The following is a 20,567-nucleotide window of genomic DNA, read 5'->3' on the forward strand; positions in this document are numbered from 1 at the left end:
TTATAGGAGACACTTGACAAAGCATATGAACTAATTCATTGAACACGGACATACTGTCCCATGTAACAGTGGCTTATTTAATGAGAGGGGAGGGGATTGGGTATTCTGCAACGGGAAGTTCTTTTAATGTCAATTAGTCACGGTCTTTTAAAGCTGGAAGGGAGATTACGCCCCGGGTCACGCAAGCCCCTCGCTGTACACCTGAGAAATCACAGGCTCAGAGGAATTTAAAGTCACAACAGAGAATTAGGAATGGCGGGCCAGGGTTCAGTACATTGTGCGATTAGCCGTCAATTAAAAAAAAAAAAATTGTGTCATTTATTTACGCATGCGCCGGGGATAAAGGACTCAGGAGCCGATTCGTGGAGATGGAATTGCTTCCGGGTTCCTGCTCCTCATCGGGTCTCCGGAGGCGTCTGGGCCCTCAGATGCGCCGGAAGAACCTGGCCTGGTGGGACCGCCGAGGATCTGACACGAAGCCCGAGAAGGTACGGGCCGCTGGCGTTTCTGGGGCACGGCATCGGGGGCACAGTCGGCCTTTGGTGCAGCCAGATCCTCAGGCATTTTGAGTCTTTTCTACGGCAACATGGCTTCTGTTGTGGTGAAATCGTATTCCCCCGCCCTCCGCTCAGATGTGGAGTCCTAACCCAGAGTAGGGGGGTCCGAACGGGACCTTAGTGGGACACAAGATCTTTACAGAGACCAGCGACTTCAGGTGAGGTCTCAGGGTGGGCCCTAATCCAGTAGGACTGGAATCCTTATTAAAAGGGGAAATTTGGACACAGAGGCAGGCACACCCCGAGGGAGGATGATGGGAGGACTCGCATGGAGAAGGGCCTGTAGAGATGGAGGAGTCGGGCCATGTGTCAACGGTCCGAGCAGTGCCAAAGCTGGCCGGCCAAGCACCAGAAGCCGGCAAGAGGCAACGGCAGATTCCCCTCCAGGTGTCAGAGGGAGCCAACACTTTGATTGTAGACTTCTAACCCCTGCAACTGTGAGACAATACATTTCTGCTCTTCTAAGCCACCAGGTTTGTAGCACTTTTTAACGGAAGCCCTAGAAAACTAATGAAGTGGGCCCAAAGCAAGAAACGGTATTTGTGAGTGACAGTGGCTCTTCCCCACGCCTCAGAGTCCCCTGGAGGGGGAATATCTGGATTGACCCCCAAATTTGCATTTCTAGCAAGTTCCCAGGTGCTGCTGCTGGTCTCTGGACCACACTTTGAAAAGGTTTCTGCCCTCTAAGTCAAGGATTACAGACTTCGAGGACCAGCAGGTAATGTTCACAAATGGGCCCCAGCTGGGGAGAGAGACAGCTGGAGGCAGACGGTGTGCTGATGCAGGGCAGAGACGTCCCTTGCTCCCCTCGTGAAAGGGGCATGTGCTACTGGGTCCTGGCCTGCCCTCAACCTGCAGGAGTAAAAGTGCTTCTGATTTTTCAGAGGGTGCTGGAAATTCAGATTTGCAATGGGAATAACCTGGTTTTTAGATTTGGTAACTAATTCACGTTTTTAAAAAATATGCAGGCAGAATAAAACTTGTTGGTGGCCCTGCCAGCTGCCATTTTGCAACTTCTTGTGTCTTCGGACCTTGGGGAATTTTCAGAGTTCTTGATAGAGAGTGGCTTTGCTGCATAGTTCCATCTCAGAGGCTCTCATAAGATTGCATTTAAGACATTGGCTGGGTCTATATCCTCTGAAGGCTTGATTAAAGCTGGAGGATCTGCTTCCAAAATGGCTCCCTCACGTGGCTGTTGGCAGGAAGCCTCAATATCCTGCCATAGGAATCTCTCCATAGGGCTGCTTGGGTATCTTCACAACATGGCGGCTGGCTTCCCCCAGAGCAAGTGATCAAAAAAAGCAGTAAGAAGCCTCTACGACCTGTCCTCATAAGTCAAAGCCCATCATTTCCATGATGTCCTATTTAAAAAAAATTATTTTGCAGTATAGTTGTCATCTCAATATTCTACTGATTATACAGGTTAGCCCTATCCAGTGTAGGAGAGAGCCTCATAAAGATGTGACAACTGGGGGGTGACATGACGGGCTGGCTCCCACACTCAGTTTTTGAAAGGACAGGTAGACTCTTCTTCTGCCTTCTCTTTAAACCATTTTCATCTTGTTCCTGGACAGCCACTGATGTCCAATATTTTCACTGTGACCCGTCACCTATGGACACTTACAGCTACCCTCAGAAAAAAATTCACGACAAAGGTTCTCAGAATTTCTAAGGGGTCATCTTGGCCATTTAATGATAAAGGAGGGGAATCTTGGGTAAAGCTTGAGAGAGTGGGCATATAAGGTCTTCTGTTTGCCAAAGTCTCCAACCAGCCCACTTCATTCACTTAGGTTGCTTTTCAGCTTTGTGGTGACTGACTCCAATCTAATCCAACGGTCCTGGTTTGCCTGGGACTCGGGACTTTCAGAGCAACGACTGTGATAGTTCTGGGAAAACTCACATGGACGGCCACCTTAATCAACCTCATTATTTGACCGATCAGGGGAATTCAGTTCAGATAGCAAATGTGAATCTGTAGATTCTGTGAATCTGTCACATTATGTGACAAATGTGAATCTGTAGATTATGTGAATCTGTCAGATCTGTACAACTCAAGGTGTGAGTTGTACAGATCTGACAGATCTGTTAGCAGCACCCATGTCACCCTGTCACTTGTGAGAGACACACAATTCAGGCCTCCCCTCAGACCTGCTGACTCAACCCTCAGTTTGCCAAGAGTTCCAGATGAATCTGATGCATCATGTAGTTTGAGACTCTCTGGGTAGAAGCAAAACCTGAACTTGGGTTCTCTGAGGACTCAGATTTGCTGTCCATGCGGGTAATACAGACCTAACAATCACCCATTTGTGCTGTAGTAATCTGACCTTGACACACGCATCTTATTTTTTTCTTCCTTCCTCTCCTAACCCACGAAAATGAAAAGCGTCTCACATTTCACTGTTGGAAGGAATCTAAAATTCCCAATTCTCACCTGGGTTTGACTAGTGGTTTTCATTAAACACTTTCCACAGTTGAACGTTCTCCCCTCCCCAAACCAAATGCAATAAACCACATGGATCAGAGGAGATGGCTGGGCATTTAGGTTATTTCCAGGTTCTGAGACTGCAATCAGCGTGCACTAAGGTTAGCCTTGTACGTGCAGCCTCCTCTGCAAGCCAGTGCTTTACTTCTGTTTTACTCCTGCTTTACTCCTGAAATGGGTCTTGCTGGGTCAATGAGGATGGGCCATGCCATGGAGACCCAAAATGTTCCGGTCCAAAGAGGAGTGTTTGAAAAAATAGTGGGGCACTTGTATTATGGAAGAGTCTGGAGCTACAACAGAGTGAGTGCAGTAGACATGCACTGACCTTGAGGGATGCCTTTGACATGTAGGGGAGAACTGGCTGCCCAGCAACTTAGCGAATCGGTAAGGAGAATGGAAGGGGGTGTTTTGCAAAGATATTAATCGCACTGAAAAAAAAAATTATTTATTTGGCAGAGATCACAAGTAGACAGAGGCAGGCAGAGAGAGAGGAAGGGAAGCAGGCGCCCGCTGAGCAGAGAGCCTGATGCGGGCCTTGATCCAGGACCCTGAGATCATGACCTGAGCCAAAGGCAGAGACTTAACGCACTGAGCCATCCAGGCACCCCTTAATATTTTCTTTATATGTTTATGGATGCTTCTTCTGGCTGTAAAGAGCACGTGTCGATTTTGTAATTATGCATTTTAGGACCAAAAGACCAGAGACGCTGCCCTGCCCAAGTCCACGCATCCCCCTCTCTTTGATTTAAGAAACAGTATCGGAGTTGCCATTTGGGAGGGTCTGATTGGCTGAGTTCAGGTTGCCTACGCACTGGCTGCCCATTGCGGAGAGAACAAGTCTGACCTCCTTTGGTCTAAGGGCCTTGCCAGCCTTGTTTGGGGATGCCGCTTAAATAGAAGGTGTACGGTGAGGTAATTGACTTTTTTTTGTACAATGCAAGGAAAAGTAACAGACAAAATTTATTGAGCATTTACTATATGTGCTAAGTATTTCCCATTGTCTCACTTCATTCTCACATTTCCATGATACAGGTATAATTTGTTTGTTTGTTTGTTTTTGATGCAGTTAAAATTTTTAATGCCTTTTTTACAGATGGTGTCACTGAAGCACAGAATGGCTGGTAGCTTACCCGCGCCCCCCCCCCCCAGTCACACAGCAGGAGGGGAATGGAGTCAGGATTTGAACTGAGGCTGTCTGAGCTAAAGTCTCTGGTGTTTACATTATATTGCCTCTGGCTTCCTAGTACTTGGAACCGCACTGATTTTATCTGGAATAAAAATGATTCCTGTTGTCACTGAGCCCTTAGCATGTGTCAGGCCTTATCCTAACTGCTCTACATGAGTTAATTGATTAAATCCTCGCCTCTGGATGAGAAAACTGAAACTCAGAGATATCAGCACAACCACAGCCCCTCTGCTGGTAAGAGGCAGAGCCAGGATTCCAGCCCAGCAGGTCTGGCTCCTTAGCCCCACACTCAACACTCCAGAGCCATCTGTCCCCTTTACTGAACACACCAGTGTGCTTTTTCTTCTCTATTGATCCCAAAGTAGTTTTCATAGGGATATAGAAATTTGGGCAATTGTCAGGATAATTCAGCTAAAGCATGGGTTTTATTCAATTTTCTGTTTCATTTTGACACTGAGGATCTGGCCCTAAGCTGATGTCAGCTCAATTAAATTAAATTAAATCTGAGCTCTATCATTTGTGGGGATTTGTTGGGAAGAAATCTGAAAAGACAAAGGGGTTTGTGTGTGTGTGTGTGTGAGACACACACACACACACACACACACACACACACACACACAGAGATGGTGTAGTTCTAAATGTCCATCATTACAGAGATAATGGGAAAGAACAAGAAAGAGAAACGATCAACAGCATTTTCTTGTTAAATTGTAGCACATATTAAGATATGGCTCTTTGGTGGGGGGGGGGGATTTCTTCAAAAGAGAACTTTCTTGCTAGAGGGAATGTGTTTTTCTAAGTGAAAATACAGTTTATCCTCAATTTGAATTGCAAATCCTTCCAAAAGCAGGGTGGGAAGGAAGGGTAATGCTTCACGGGAATGAGTTCTTTCTACTTGGTTTTATAAAAACTTCCTGAGACAAGCTTTAAAAAAGCATAATGATTTTTAAAAATTCAGGTATCCACCTGATCTGAATATTTTAGATAAATCAAAATAACCAGATAATTTTATACAATATCAACTGGGTTTAAGATGGAAAAAAAAAAGACACTCAATACTTCTGCAGCTGGATGATTGGAAGCAGAAAATTGCAGGGTTTGTTTGGCCAACAGGACTCTAGAAATCAGATTTGTCTCTAGAGGGTAAACCACAGGCTGGAGAACAGGGCTGGAGAAGTGGGGGAAGGAGAGATGGATGAACGTTTGTTTGGCACATGCTGAGCTTAGTGCTAAGTGATTTATATTTGTACCTGGGACCACAGTGGGTTCTCCCTCCGGCCCTTTGCTGTGAGTGTCAATACAACAAATTTGAGGAGAGACTGACTGAAACTCCAGGAGGTGAAGTGACTGGTCCCAAGTTCCCCAGCTGAGGAACTGGTTGGGAGGTTACTGGAAGAGTTCATATGAGAGGAAGCAAGGGCACACTTGGGTGTGTCAAGGAGGGGACAGAGGCCAGAGACACCTGATGGGGCTCAGTGATGCTCTGGGTCAGGGACTGGTGAGTAGGAGGAGCCCCAGCTTGATGGCCGTGGTGACTGGGCACAGGTGAGGTCCCTGAGAGGAGTGGGGACCAAGAGCAGGCCCTGGTTTGGGGAAGGGGTAGTTGGGTTTGTGGAGGGGAGACCCACAGGACACGGAGTGGGGGAGTCTGCAGGCTGGTACCAGATCATCTTCTCAGGAGAGCTTGGCTTGTGGAGACTGGTTGGGAGGGAGAGCATGATGTCACTTGGGGAGGGGGAGACCTCAGGAGGAGGGGGATGAGCCAGAGGTGAACTGGCCAGAGAGGGAGGAAGGGAGAGAAGCCATGGAGCCAGGAAGCCAAAGGACAGAGAGCAAGGCTTTGCGGCTTTGTTTTTTTAAAGGCTCTTCAGGAGGTAACTCCAAAGGGCACAGAGTATGATGTAGGCCGGGGAGAGAGAGATCTAGAAAGGGAAAATGAGACGTTTAAAAAAAAGACATAAAAATTGGATTTTGAGGAAATAGCTTTCATTTTTAAAACAAACAAACAGGACGAAGAACAGCTTTCTCCGACTTCCATCTTAATGAACAGGGTGGGCTTCCTGCGTGAATGAGAACACAATGAAATGAAATGGTTTTGTGAGCTTCAGGGGAGGCAAAGGGTCAAGTGAGAAGAAGGAAGAGAAGAGAGGCCTGGGGAGCTGCTATGCAAATGGGGTGTTTGCAGCCTGGTTGGAGGAGGGGCCGTGCAGTCCCAGCACTCTCTGTGGGGGCCTGTCTGGCACTTTCCACGTGTCCCAGCAGGAAAGCCTGGGGGAACAAGTCAGGAGGGGTCAGTTCTCCCTGAGGGACATCCTATATCTAGTTATACATGTTTTATGCTAGCTGGAAAAAAACTGGAATATTACATGATTTGACAACAGTGTTAGGCAAATGCATTCCCATGGATTTCATTTTTCCTTTTTCTGTTTTCACTCAAAACTGGAGCTAAAAATATAGGCACAGAATTCCTTAATTTGCAGATCTACCTGGAAGGAATACGGTGTTTTTACTCTCTTCTTTGTTTTTGAGCAGAAATGTGACTCTCATGGGATCAAGAACAGTAAGCAATCTCTTACACTTTCTGTTGTGCTTTTAGGTACAAGCCTATTAAAATGCTTGGGCCATTTAGTAATGGGTCCTGGTTCCCTTTGTTGCTCATTCTGAGTCGGCCCAATAACCGCTGGTGCTAGCAACTCTTTTCTGGGGTCTCTGTGGGTAGTGAGCATGGTTGGAACTCAGGACCTACCTGCAGCTGCCCCTCCCCCACCCAGCACCCTGGCAGCTGCAGCCTGTGCCTCCCTGCAGCTCTTCATAGTCTGGGACCACCTGGACAGGAAGCACCCAGGCCCACCCTTAACACTCTGACCCACGGAGGTTTCCCTCTGGTTCCCAGAGACAATGTGGATTGTCCTCCCTTCCTGCCCAGGGTCTTTGCACATCCGTCTTGTCTGCCTGGAATACTCTTCTTCCTCACCTGAACAATCAGCCCCAAGAAGGAGACCAAAGATACAGGAGACTGTATCTTTGCCAGCACTTGCTACAACCCCTAAGTATTTTATTTCTTATTTATACGATCACTTGACTGTCTTTCCAACTAAGCCGAGGGCACTTGATTGTCTGATTTACTGCTTTGCGTTCAAGGTGCCTGCTACACTGTTGGGACTCAGTAAGTATTTGGTGAATGGAAAAAACCCCCAAAACAAAACAGTGTTCGGGGAGGGGGCAGATACTATCTGCCGGAAGGACAGACTGCTGAAGTGAGCTTTACTGGCTTGCTGGCCCCCTAGATTGCTAATCTCATCTCCTTCTCCCTTCTACTTAGTTGATCCGTTAGCCACCATCCAGCCTCCTGAGGTCCTGGTAAGCATGTCCCCTCGTTTCCTTCCTGCTTTATGGTTTTCACAGACCCTCAGCTGGCCTCAGACCCAGACATTCAATTCTCTGACACCAGATCCGCTTATTGGGGCCAGTGTCTCCACTGATCCACTGATCCAAGGCCCCTTTGCCCAGACCTGATGTTCCCGGCCCGGGGAGGCAGCCCCACCACCCCTGCCAAACCCCATCTCTTGTTTTCCACACAGGGACCAGAAAAAACCCTTAAAAATGCAAGTAGGGTCATGGCACTCCTCTCCTCAGAACCCTGCCAGGGCCCCCATTTCACTCTGAATGAAAGCCAAAGAGAGGTGCGACAGTGTCTGCAGAGGCCCTCAGAGCTCTGGAGGTCGCCCCCCTGGCTGCTCTGTCCCAGCTCCTGTTTCTTCCCTCCCAGCCCCATGTGCATCTGCCCCTCTTGCTGTTAGGCAGCCCGGCTGCTGCCTCAGGCTTGCGCACTTGCAGCTACTCAAATATCCAGCAGACTCACTCCTTTCTCACCTTTACACCCTCACTTGGCTCACATGTCACCTTCTCAGGGAGGCCTTCCTGCCTACCCTATTTAAAATTGCTTCCTTCCTCCTGGGGCCTCCCCTGGGCCTTCCCTCTCCCCTTTTCCAGCTTTGTTTTTTTCCAGAGCACTTTACCACCACTTATTAAGTTCTATTATTTACTTAGTTATCTTGTTAACAACCTGTCTTCCTCACCAAATATAAGGTCCTTGAGGACAAGATTTTTTTTTTTTTTTAATGATGTTAAACCACTGGCACCCAGCATGAAGTACCTGGCCCATTAGAGGTCTTTAGAAAACACTGTTGAATGAGTGAGTACACGGTTCAGCCAAAAGGCTTCTCAGAAAGAGGTGAGGCTCCTGTGTAATGATAGCCTGTGTAAGGCTGGATGAGGTGGAGTGGTCCCCAGTGCCGGCCAGGATGGCCACCCCTCTCGGCCCCCAGATGAGGAACCCACCCTGAGTTACACATGGGGGAGTCACCACCAGGCCCCTGGTTGGTCTCAGGGTTCATCAATTCAGGCCAAAAGAGCACCGATCATGGAGGCTGTCTCAACCTCCCCCTTGAGAATATTCTTTCTGGTGGCTTAGCCCCTGTCCAACCCTCCGGACCCATTGAGTACTTGGGAGTAACGTGGTCACAGATTAGGGTGATGTTATGATCTACAAAGAAGAGACCCTGGGTTAATGGCGCTGAGGGCCCTGCCTCTCTTCGTGAACCAGCTCTGTGTGGGTTGGTGGCCATTTCCTGGATCGACTTTAATAGCTGGGTGAATGTATGTTCCTTTCTCAGGTGGGTTCTCCGAGCAGGCAGAGTGGGTCTCTGTGAGAGGACGCTCCTCTGAGGGGACAGTAAAAACACCCACAAGGTGGGAGAAGGAAAAGGAAGTGGAAAATGGGGTTTGGAATCAAAGTTTGTTGCCCTACAAAGAAAGTATGGCCTTTTTGTCTTTACAGTTGTCTGGATTATTATCACTTATCCCTGCTCCAAACTTGAGAGAACAGATCACCCGTTCGCCTTCTATGTAAGCTAACCCTCTAGGGAGAGTTAACCATCCTGGTAGCCATCCTGGTCCTTGCTCCTCGAGGAGGGAAGTGAGCAGGCAGTCCGTCCAACTCAGATTTCTAGGGTATATCCTGAGGCTAGTGCCCGTTTAGATCAGTCTCTTCCCTTCCATCTGCACAAGTGAGCCCTTCATGTATGCGTTCCTTCATTCATCATTTCCTCTCTTGTCCACACAGTGGCTGTTGTAGGCAAAGTTCTGAGATGGCCTCCAGATTCCCACCCCCAGTTGTATGCGTGTCATACAGGCCCCCTCCTGAGTGAGGGAGGATTTGTGACTGGTAGGCTTGCCTTGTGATTCGGATGCATTATGGGACAGAAAGGACTTTGCAGATGTGATTAATGATCCTGTGTGGATCTGACAAGTTCTTAAAATCAGGCAAACTCTTCAAAGAAATCAGGGCCTTCCTGTAGGAAGAGGTTTGAAGGGTGGGAGTGTGGGACCATGGGGGCAAGGACTTGTCCTATTCTGGGCTACAGGGGCCCACGGGGGTTGGGGGTGGGAGCTCCAGGCATTAGCACTCCCAGCATTAGCAGATGAAGTAAACAAAGCTTAATCATGTCTTGTTCATGCTCAGAAGCGATGCCAGAACTGGGATAAGAACCTTTGAGTCCTGAGCCCCGGGTGTCCATCTTCCCCCTGCTCGGGGCTGCTGACATCTGGACTCAGCAGCCATGGACACCGCACACACAATACTCCTTCGGGACCGTGGCTATTCTATGACAACCGGTGAGCAGGCGTTTCTGAGAAACTTAGAAATTACTCAGCTGATTCGATTAAACGAAGGTGATCTTGAGCTCTTGGCGCTAGAATCCTCCCTGCCCCACATCTGGCTCCAGCTCCTCTGCTCTGGGAAGATGGAATTTCCACTGGAAAAGGTTAGGCTACCCTGAGCCCCTAATTAATCTAAATTTTATTATTCATGTGGCAGAATTTGAGCTACCTCTAATCACTTTGTAGTCCAGTGTGGATAAGGATGTAGGAAGTATAATTTGGTCATTACTTTTAGAGGACAATCTTGGCAACATGTGCCAAAAGCCTTAAAATTACCCACATGCTTTGACCTCAAAATTCTAATTTTAGTTTTTGAGCAAATATTTAACTAGAGGGATGCTCACTGGAGAATGAATTATGGAAAACACTGAAAACAATCAAATGTCCTATGATAGGGACTTGGGGAAATTACAGTACATCTGAACAGTAGACTACTATGCAGTCATCAAAAATGAGACAGAAGACTAAGGACTCAGAAAGAGGTTTTCAGGATAGTTAGTCAGTTTCAAAGTGTGAAGTATATGGTTCCAGAATCAGATGTCGACGGCTGGAATCCCAGCCCCACCATTTTGTTGCTGTATGACATTGGACAAGTGACTTATCTTCTTTAAGCTTTAACTACTCCGTAAATGGGGGTAATAATTATATCATCGCTCAGAGTTATTGGGAAAATTAAAGGAGATGATTTGTGTGAAGTGCTCAGTATAGCCTAGTACATAGTAAACACTTGCTTGGTAAATTTTTACCATCATTATTATGATTCCGCTTATGATATTAGAAACATATGCATTAAGAAGGAAGGTAGAAAGGAAAGCAAAACGAACATGATGATCTCTGGGCGATAGAATCACATCACAGTGATTTCATTTTCTTCTGTGTTTTCTTTTTTTCTTTCTTTAAGATTTTATTTTCTTAAAGTAATCTCTACACCCAATGTGGGACTTGAACTCATAACCCTGAGATCAGGCATTGCACTGACAGTCCACCAACTGAGCCAGCCAGGTGGCCCTTCTGTGTTTTCTTCATTTGCAGAATGCTGTACAATACATAAGAACTACTCCTGTAAAAAGGAAAAAATCGACTAAGAATGAAGGAAGAAGAGGCATTTTTTTTGCAGTGTTAAAACCATTGGGTAAATTGCTCAGCTATGCCTGGGTCTTGGTTTAGGAGCCCAGAAGTTGGACACAGTGGGAAATCGGCTGGCGTTGGGCCCTGCCTGCCTCCAGCCCCATCTGCTGACATGCTCCCACTACTCACACATCCATCCCTGCCTTGACCCAGGCCACGAGCTCCCAGAAGTATACAGGCCTGAGGGCTTAGCTGCCCGGGAAGGTGATGCCTAAGTCCAGCAGAGAGGAGGAGAGGCCTCACTCATCTGTTTGTCATCTTATCAGTGCAACAGCCAGGAAGAATTCATTAGAGGCCACCCCACTTCTTCTGCCTCTGTGTCTGCTCAGTCAGGCAGGCCATTCATTAGCATGTGTGACAAAATCCTTCCTGCAAACAGAAGCTTTAAGCAAAGCCAAACTGCTTCAATCTCCTTGCAGGGACAGCAGGGGACATCCTGGAAGGAACTGACAGAGGGGGCTGGGTTGGAGTTTCAGGGACCAGGGAGGGGCCTGGAGGTGCTGTCCTCAGCCTAGGAAGGTAAGAGAAGGGCCTAGAGCAGGAGAAGGGGGTCCACACTGAGAAGGGCAGAAAGTGGGGGCATATGTAGGAGTTGGGAGTCAGCTTCTCCTTCCCAGGGAATCTGCAGGCAATCTGTGGGGGAGAGAGCTGGAAAGGCCCTAGAGCCCACAGTGGGCCGCATGGGGATGGTATGGAGCCTGATGTCCCTTTGACCATGGTCATTCCGGCCCCATACCCATCTTTATGCAACAGGGAGAAGAAGCGACCAGGAAAACACCTGCTGCAAGAAATTCTGTATGGAAAAGCTGATTCTGGGCAGATTTCAAACGTTTGTTATGTGTGTGTTATTTTGACAGCTGTATTGAAGAATCATTCACATACCATAAATGGCACATATTTAAAGTATACAAATGCAACAGTCTTGAAACCATGAAACTGTCACTGCCACCTGATGATGGGCATTTGGGCTGTTCCCACCTTTGGCTATTGTGAACGGCGAGACTATGGACATGCCTGTGTATGCGTTTGTCCCAGTACCTGTTTCCAGTTCTTCTGGGTACATACCTAGGAGTGGAATTGCTGGGTCACGTGGTAATTCCATGTTGAACTTCTTGAGAAAGCACCACACTGTTTTCTGCAGTGGCCAGACCATTTATGTTCACAGTCTCTCTCTCTCTATTTTTTTTCCTAATAGTCAACATTTTTGAAGTATAATTTACATACATTAAATTGCATATATTTTTATAGTGAACAGGTCAGTTAGCTTTGTCAAATGTATACATTTGTGTAACCATCATCACAACAACAACAACAACAAAAAACAATATTTCTATCACCTTAGGAAGTTTCCTCCTGTTAGCTGGAGCCAATCCCTCTTCCAGCCAACCTCTCATATGTTTTCTGTCACTGTAGATTAGTTTTGCTTATTCTCAGAACTTTGTCTAAAGGATAACATGCAGTATCTTTTGATCTGACTTCTTTTGCTCAGTAAAACATTTAAGATTTTTTATTTATTTACTTGAGAGAGAGACCATGAACGAGGAGAAGGTCAGAGAGAGAAGCAGACTCCCCATGGATCTGGGAGCCCAATGCAGGACTCGATCCCAGGACTCCAGGATCATGACCTGAGCTGAAGGCAGTCATCCAACCAACTGAGCCACCCAGGCATCCCTGCTCAATAAAACATTTTTAAAGGGTCATCCATGTTGGAGTGCCTGGCTGGCTCAGTTGGTGGAGCATGGGACTCTTGATCTTGGAGTGGTTAGTTTGAGCCCATATTAGGTGTAGTGATGACTTAAAAATAAAATCTTTTTTAAAAAGCCATCCATGGTAATGTGTGCATTGTGTTATCCCTCTCTATTGTTGAGTATATTCTGCTTATTGATGAACTACAATTTGTTAGTCCCTTCCTCTGTTGATGGACTTCTGGGTTGTTTCTAGTTTAGGGCTGAAAAAAGAGTGATAAGCATTTGTGAACAAGTCTTTTTGTGGTCATATGTTTTCATTTACTCAAGAGTAAATACATAGGAGAGAAATTGTTGGATCAAAGGGTAGATGTTTGTTTAATTTTATAAGAAACTGTGAAAATGTTTTCAAATTGGTTGTCAGAGCACTTGATATGGTTGCTTCTGTGTTCTGTGTCCTTATGACTTTTTGTCTACTTGTTCTAGCAAATTCCAAGTGTTAAGATATCTAACTACTATTGTGGATTTATCTTTTCCCCCCTTTATCTCTTTTGGTTTTGCTTCATGGCTTTTGAAGCTCTATTATTAGAAACTTACCCACCCATGATTATCATACCTTCTGAAGACTTGCCCCCTTTATTAATTATGAAATGTCTTCCTTGCAGTATTCTCTGTCTTGAAGTCTACTTTCGTGATATTAATATAACATCTCCAGAGAGGGATGCTTTAAAAGATGCCAGAAGTTGCCTCAAGGAAGAAATTATGAAATCTGATTAAAGAGGTTGGGAATCCAAGAGGGCTTCACTGAGGAGGAGCTAGAAACAGACTTGTAAAAATAGGCCTGACTTACCAGGTGCAAACAGAAAAAAAATGGTGCCATGGACCAACTGCAGGGACTGGAAAGCATGAGTAGCAGCAGGCAGGATGGAGAGTGACTGGATAAAGCTATAGTTCAGGGTGTTATTATCTCCAGCTCACGGAGAGACGTGTGTCCTGCCAAACTTCCAGCTCTTGAGAGGGGTCATAGTGAGCCCCTGAATAGGGAACTGTCATACCTTCAGATTGGTTTTAGACACTGAAGGCTGGACTGGAATGGGGGCAAAGTGGAAGGGCAGGGAAAGGAGTTTGTAAGAGAATTTGGTTGTCCTCTTGAGAAACAATGGCGGCTCCAAGGTGCCTGGAGAGAAGGGCTACAGGGGCATGGGGCACCAGGGCGTTCAATCACATGACCTCCTGATCAACCGGGTGTGAGGACCAAGAGGGAAGGAGCTCTCTGGAATGACTAGAGGTGGACGTCACATTCACTAGGCTAGAGAGGGCAGACTGTGGTCAACGTCAGGAGAAGAGGGAAGGTGAAGAGTTCAGGATGGGACATGTTGAGTGTGGGCATATGGAGATGTCCAAGAGGCTTGGGCCCCCACCTGCCAGCCCCCTCAGTGGTCAGAGTTTTGTCTCTGTGGGCTCCTCATCTGAGATTTTGTGTTTTAATAATTCCCTTCAGGCCTTGACCATAGGGGTGGTAGCTGCTGCTTACAGTTGCTACTGCCATAAAAGTTCTTTTTTAGAATTTTGGCTACATAATTCACGATGCCTTATATTAAATTCTGTCTATGAAAATAACTGATGTGATTTCTATGCCCTGTTTGGATAAAATGCAAACAAAACAAAACCTATTTGGTATCCCCTGGACTGGGCCATTAGGGCCATGTCAGTGGCAGAAGCTTGTGCTACATAAAACTCGAGGCTTTTCTGTAGTTCCAATATAATACCAATCTAGCTTGACCAGAGCAGTAAGGCAAGATAAAGGGGCCTAAAATTTTTACCTGCTCCGGCTGAGGTGTTGGGTGGCAGGCTCTGTTCCCAGAGTACCGATGAAAACTCCAACTCCAGAACTATTTCGGGGAGCCTAAAGATGAGCCGAGGCACAGAAAGGGAGAGGAAGATGGCTGAGACCACACAGCAAGCGAATGCTCTGGTGGGATTGGACCCCAGGTCTCCTGAACCACTGGGCCCCCTTGGGTTGCCAGGTGATTTGTTACTCTCCCCAGTTAATAAATATCTGTCTTAAGACGGAGGTTGCGCCAACCCGTATCTCTGCTATGTCCAATAAAATAAAATAAATGCATAAAAATGGTTAAGACACTTGGGGGTTTTTTATGCTCAAAATGACTCACTAACTGTAAATGCACCACCCCCAATTTTAAATTTTTAAATATAAATTAAATGTGGCAACGTCCCTGTAAACGCCTTGGTGCAGCTAGCTGTGAAATTGTGGGTGGAGTTCTTGACCTCAGTTTCTTGTAAATGGCAGTTCTAATCCTGTTTACCTCTCAAAGTCAATACTGGGCAAAGCATTCCCTTAATAGATGGGAGCTGTTACTGTTGAATGACCTTAGAACTTATTTCGCATGAAGTATGTCTACATTTTCCCATTGGTCTTTTTGGTTCTGAAACAATTTTTTTTTTTCTTTCAGTAACACTATTCCTGACCTAAAGCCTAGCTCAGTAAATGTTGGAGAGCATGACGTTGTCCATGTTGGCATGTAGTGTTTTCCTGAGAGCTCTCTGAAAAAAAAAATTCCCATCCAGAGAGACAGTGGAGGCCATTTCTTTGGGGGTGGGGGGATGTTTGAGGACTCTTCTGTCACCTCTCCCTAACCCTGGAAGAGGTCCCTTCTGGTGACTGAACAGGCTGTCTGGTCTCACACTTCTGGTGACCCATCCATGGGGTCACTGAGTATGGGGCCTACAGGGCTTGGCCTCTAGGAGAAAGGGCCCTGAAGGCTATCACCCAGCTCGGCTGAGTTCACACCCAGTGATTTACCGAGCATTGGGGCCACTGACACCTTTTATGCCCCTTCGGCCAAAGGGACACAGCGAGGGGAGAGGTGGCCGGGAACCCATCCCTGGGTCACCTCCACAGAGCTCTCCCATCATTGACGGTGTCCCTTTGCCCTGGAAAACAAAACCTAGGCCCCTTGACTTTGGGTTACCAATACTTTGGCACCACCTTTGAAGCTGTGATCTGAATTTACGACAGAGCATGAAAGACCATTTTAGGCTTGGCCCTCTTTCCCGGCCGCTGAACTTCATATGGTCTAGAGTAAATCACCCTAATAGCCATCGGGCCTGCATTGTTGCGGGATGTTTTATTCCCAGGCTGACTGTTATTTAGGGTGGCCAAGTTGAATCACCAAGTGTCGAGTTACAGTTGTTGCTTTTCTTCGCCTTGTGCATAATTATGAAGAGGCAGAATGGCCAAAGGTAGGCTCAATGCAGGCCTGCTCAACAACAAGGCCCATTAAGGGGTGCGGATAAAACAAACAAGGCACCCTGTTTTGCAGCTCAGGAAGGGGTCTCCTTCCTTCAGACTTACGGACAATGAAGCTGCTTTTCCCTGGGAGAAGAGGTGGTGTTGGGTACAAGTGGCCCCTAGACTTGCTGCTCTGATGAAAGGACTGTATGTTCCAGGCCCCTCTGCAGGCCGGGAACTGGGCCTGCCTGGCTTTGGGGCCTCCATAGGCAGAGGTTGGGATGGGTGGACAAGTCCCAGAGACACTAACCAACTGAAGCTAAGGTCAGAGCAAAAAGTCCTTAAGCTTTTCTCCACCCACATTTGTATCCAGTGCTCATTTTTATGACTGCACCACACGTGGGCAGCTGTGCACACCTCTGTAGCCCCGAGAGGCCCCTAAAGGTATATGGGCCTCTTCCCTGGGGATGGGATGGGGGGTTCGGGGGGTGGGGGCTGGGACACAGCGGCTGGGGATACCCACTCCTCGGGGCACATTCCTTATGCGTGTGCGAGCTTTCTCTCTTGCCTGGTAGGACAGTATCTGTAACTCTTGGGTCAGGTAGATTCAGAGGACAGTACAATTCTCCATATTTTGTTGTTGTTGTTGTTGTTGCTGTTTGTTTGGTGGTGGTGGTGTCAGGGCGTGGGGATGTCTCTGTTTGTTCATCCAGCGATGGAGGAGGCCCAAGGGTGTGGATGAGGGGGACCCAGATGACATCAACAAGTACCACACACTTCTTGAGGCCCCTGACCTATGTTGCCTTTGTCTTCTCAAGACTTCCTGCCCTTGTCGCACCTTTTGTTTAGTAACAGCTTTATTATTACAATGTAGCTGAAAAACTAAGACATTTCTGTAGTAAAATTCAGCAAAAGGCATTTATTTACCCAACTGTCCTTCTCTCCTCATACCCTAGGCTCCCTCTCAGAGGAAGCCATTGTACCTGGCTTCTTGTTTGCTATGTGCATTTTTTGTATTTGCTTTTATCTGTAGGAAAATGTTGGGGATGAAGGGAATGGGGGAATTGTGATTTGCCACTAGCCCTTGGCTGTCAAAGGGCATGGACAAGGCAGACCAAATCCACAGTCAGCACCATGTCTAAAAGCAGAGAGGCTGCTGGTGCCAAGGCCTTGAGAGGGTGGGGCAGGTCTTTCAGGAGGGAGAGGAAGGGACAGGTAACCTGTGTAACAAGTGTAGTACTGTTTCAGAAAGCAAGATCTGGTGGTCCCAAGTTGAAAGGTAGAGCCTGCCCTCAGTTAAGTCTAGCAGGGGAGAAGTGCAGAGAATTCAGATACAACGTGCAGTGCAATGACCACACAGTACAGAGGGAGCAGAGAGGGAAGGGGAGAAAAATGTAGCTGGGATGGGGTGGTGAGGAAAGGCCTCCTGAAATTGGTATTCCCTGGGCTGGGCTTTAAGGATGGATAGGAGTTGACTGGACTGATAGGAAGGCTGTAGGGGAAACCGTGTGTGCACAGGCTTGGTACTTAAGGAGCTGTAGTCAGGCTGGCATTGTGTAGCCTAAATTGTGTAGGGTGTGTGTGTGTGTGTGTGTGTGTGTGTGTGTGATGTGTGTGTATGTGCCCGCTCATCCATACATGTAAGGCAGGGTATGTGCGTGTGGAAGTAAGGTTGGAGATGCAGCTGGAGAGGAGCACAAGGGTTGGATTGTGAAGGGAATTGCCCCAACCAATGGCTGGAGACAAATTGTGTTTCCTTCCCTCATTCCTCATCCCACAAATATTTACTGAGCACCAGAGTGTGCCGGGCAAGAGCTAGGTATCTGGGAGATGATGGAAAACAGGCATCAGGATCTAACATTCAAAGTGCATGCCGGGGGTTGGGGCTAGGCACACGACAACAGATGCGTGCTGATTGTCAGTACCATGAGAGAGAATAACGGGGGGTGCAGGGGTGTCCCCTATGAGCAGGTGCTATCAGAACAGGCTGGAAGGATGAGCAGCGCTGTGCCAGGAAGCCCGTCCGGGAGGAGGGATGGAGGGCAGGGCTGCTGCTTGAGTGAGAAATGGGGTGGGTGCCACTGTGTTTCCTGGTGCGTAATCCAATGATGAGGAAGCCCAGTGACTTTGGGGGATGACAGAGGACTAGTTTAGGATGGTATCTGGGGAAGAGTCTGACTGCCAGGCTGGGGGCTTGTGGGAGCAGCAGAGGCGGCAAACAGGACCCAGAGGGGCTGAAGAATCCAGGGCCAGGTCAGGACCTGGGGCAGGGGGTGGTCCTGACTCCTCAGGACCACTAGCCAGTCCCTTACCACACTGGCTTGCTCTCCCCCCCCCAAAATCTCACATATCTACCCATTTCTCTCCATCCCCAGTTCCCACTGACTTCCTGGATCTTGCCACCATCCCACCTGCGTTCATCATCCTCTTCCTTCAGAATTCTGTGCCCCTCCCAGCATGCCAATTTTCCCTGTCCTGAGAAGCTCTTCTTACTGCCCTGGACTTTCCTTCTCTCTTGTCTCCAGGCTCTTCTATGTGCTCTGCTCTCTTTCTATAATTCTCTTTTTCACATTCGTCTCCTGTGACCCCACAACTGTCTCATCTCAGCTCATCTTCTAGGTCTTTCTGTTTGGGAAAGCTTTTATGGCATGCTGAGCCTGGGTCAGGTGACCCTAAAGGCATCTCTACCCCCATCCTAGCTCTTATTGGGCAGGTGCAACTGCTTGGCTTCTTGTCTGTCACCTGTACTAGATTCCAAAAGAAAGGTAAATTATGTCCTCAGCACTTGGCACAGTAGCTGGTGCTCGAGATGTACTTACTGTTGAATGACTGAGATGTGAGAAGGAGGCATGGGTAGAGGTAAGGGTAGGGCTGAAGGAGACAGAGTTGAAGAGGATCTCATCGTTAAAGGATGATGGTTATGGGACACCAATAACAATAATAGCGATTTTTACATTGGTCTTCACTGTGCAAGGCACTATTTCAAGAGTTTTACATGTATTTGTTCATTAGTCTTCCTGAAGATGAAGATGAAGATGAAGATATGAGGAAGATACCTGTTAGGATCTGTTTTAGTGATGAGGAAACTGAACATTGTCAAGTTAAGTAACTTATCCAAAGTCCTACAACTAGTGAGAGGGCTGGGGTACATTTCATTTGGGAGCTTCAAACTTTACATAAAACTCTCAACAGTTTTTACTAGCTTCATGGGTTGGGAACATCTCAGCGGGTCAAACTGAATGGCTAAAATCTCCCACTAGAATTGCAACCCCAGAGATGACTCCCAGGTCAACACGACTCTCTTCTCTTCTCTTCTCTTCTCTTCTCTTCTCTTCTCTTCTCTTCTCTTCTCTTCTCTTCTTCTTCTTCTTTTTTTTTTTTTTTTAAGATTTTATTTATTTGACAGGTGGAGAGCACAAGTAAGCAGAGCAGCAGGCAGTGGGAGAGAGAGAAGCAGACCCTCTGCTAAGCAGGGAGCCTGATGTGGGTCTTGATCCCAGGACCCTGGAATCATGACCTGAGCCGAAGGCAGCCGCTTAACCAACTGACCCCCCAGGCGCCCGCCCAGGTCAATACGACTTCCTAATCCGGCACTGAGTTCCAACCCAGTAATCTGGGCCAGTGGAGCAGCGGTAGGGCTAACGCCTGCTTCCAGTAACTTTCTACACCCGGGCAGGTTGTGAACAGCAGAGGACACAAAATAGTCTGTGCCATTCGAGAAACTCCATCCTGCTTGGTGGTCGGATAACTGGCTATAAATCAGTATTAACATTTTTCATCTGTTTTTGTACCCCCAAACAACACTTGTAAACCTATGGGAGGGGCGGTTCCTAAGATACATAAGGGATATAAGGTAGCGATCAAACTATGTACGGTGGCTTAAGTACAATACCTCAATTCCCAAAGTTAGTTACAGTGGGTTTTCTTGCTTTTGTAACAGGACTAATTCGGACTGCTGTACTCTTAATTTGATGTAATAACATGCTATTAATCTAAATATTTGTAAATAAAGTATCTATATCTAAATTAAAAAAAAAAAAAAAAAAAAAAGCACCCGGCAGGCATGTGTGGCATAGAAGGCTCTATGAAGGACACAACGTTGGCTCAGCCGCGTGAACAGGGCACGTGTTCTGCACGCAGACTGCCGGGGGGCGGGGCCTACGATGCCGCGCAAGGTAAGATGGTGGTGCGCGGAGCTGACAGGGTAGCGGGGAGAAGTGAGCAGGGAAACAAGAGAGCAGAGAGTTCCCACTTGGTGCTTAGTGTTAGGGAGGCAACAGTGAAGGCTGAGATAGTTAGATAGGTGATGGTGGCCATCACGCTGTTGTTCTGCGTGCAGGTGCTTTGGACGTTCACTAAAAAGATGGAGAAATTTGGGGCGCCTGGGTGGCTCAGTGGTTTGGGCTGCTGCCTTTGGCTCGGGTCATGATCTCGGGGTCCTGGGATCGAGCCCCGCATCGGGCTCCCTGCTCCGCAGGAAGCCTGCTTCCCTCTCTCTCTCTCTCTGCCTGCCTCTCTGCCTACTTGTGATCTCCGTTTTTCAAATAAATAAATA

General features: G+C 47.4%; 1 long non-coding RNA gene across 1 annotated transcript; it reads right to left on the minus strand.

Moving 5' to 3' along the window:
* Positions 1 to 10,824: 10,824 nt before the first annotated feature.
* LOC309856607 lies at positions 10,825 to 20,135 on the minus strand. The gene is made up of 4 exons (XR_014307295.1): positions 20,067 to 20,135; positions 14,583 to 14,665; positions 12,140 to 12,209; positions 10,825 to 11,006 (listed from the first exon to the last, which is right to left on the minus strand). It is a non-coding gene; the product is annotated as an uncharacterized lncRNA (long non-coding RNA).
* Between the last annotated feature and the right edge of the window lie 432 nt (positions 20,136 to 20,567).

Source organism: Mustela nivalis, assembly GCF_964662115.1.
Source record: "Mustela nivalis genome assembly, chromosome: 2".
In the NCBI taxonomy this organism is placed as follows: Eukaryota; Metazoa; Chordata; class Mammalia; order Carnivora; family Mustelidae; genus Mustela; species Mustela nivalis.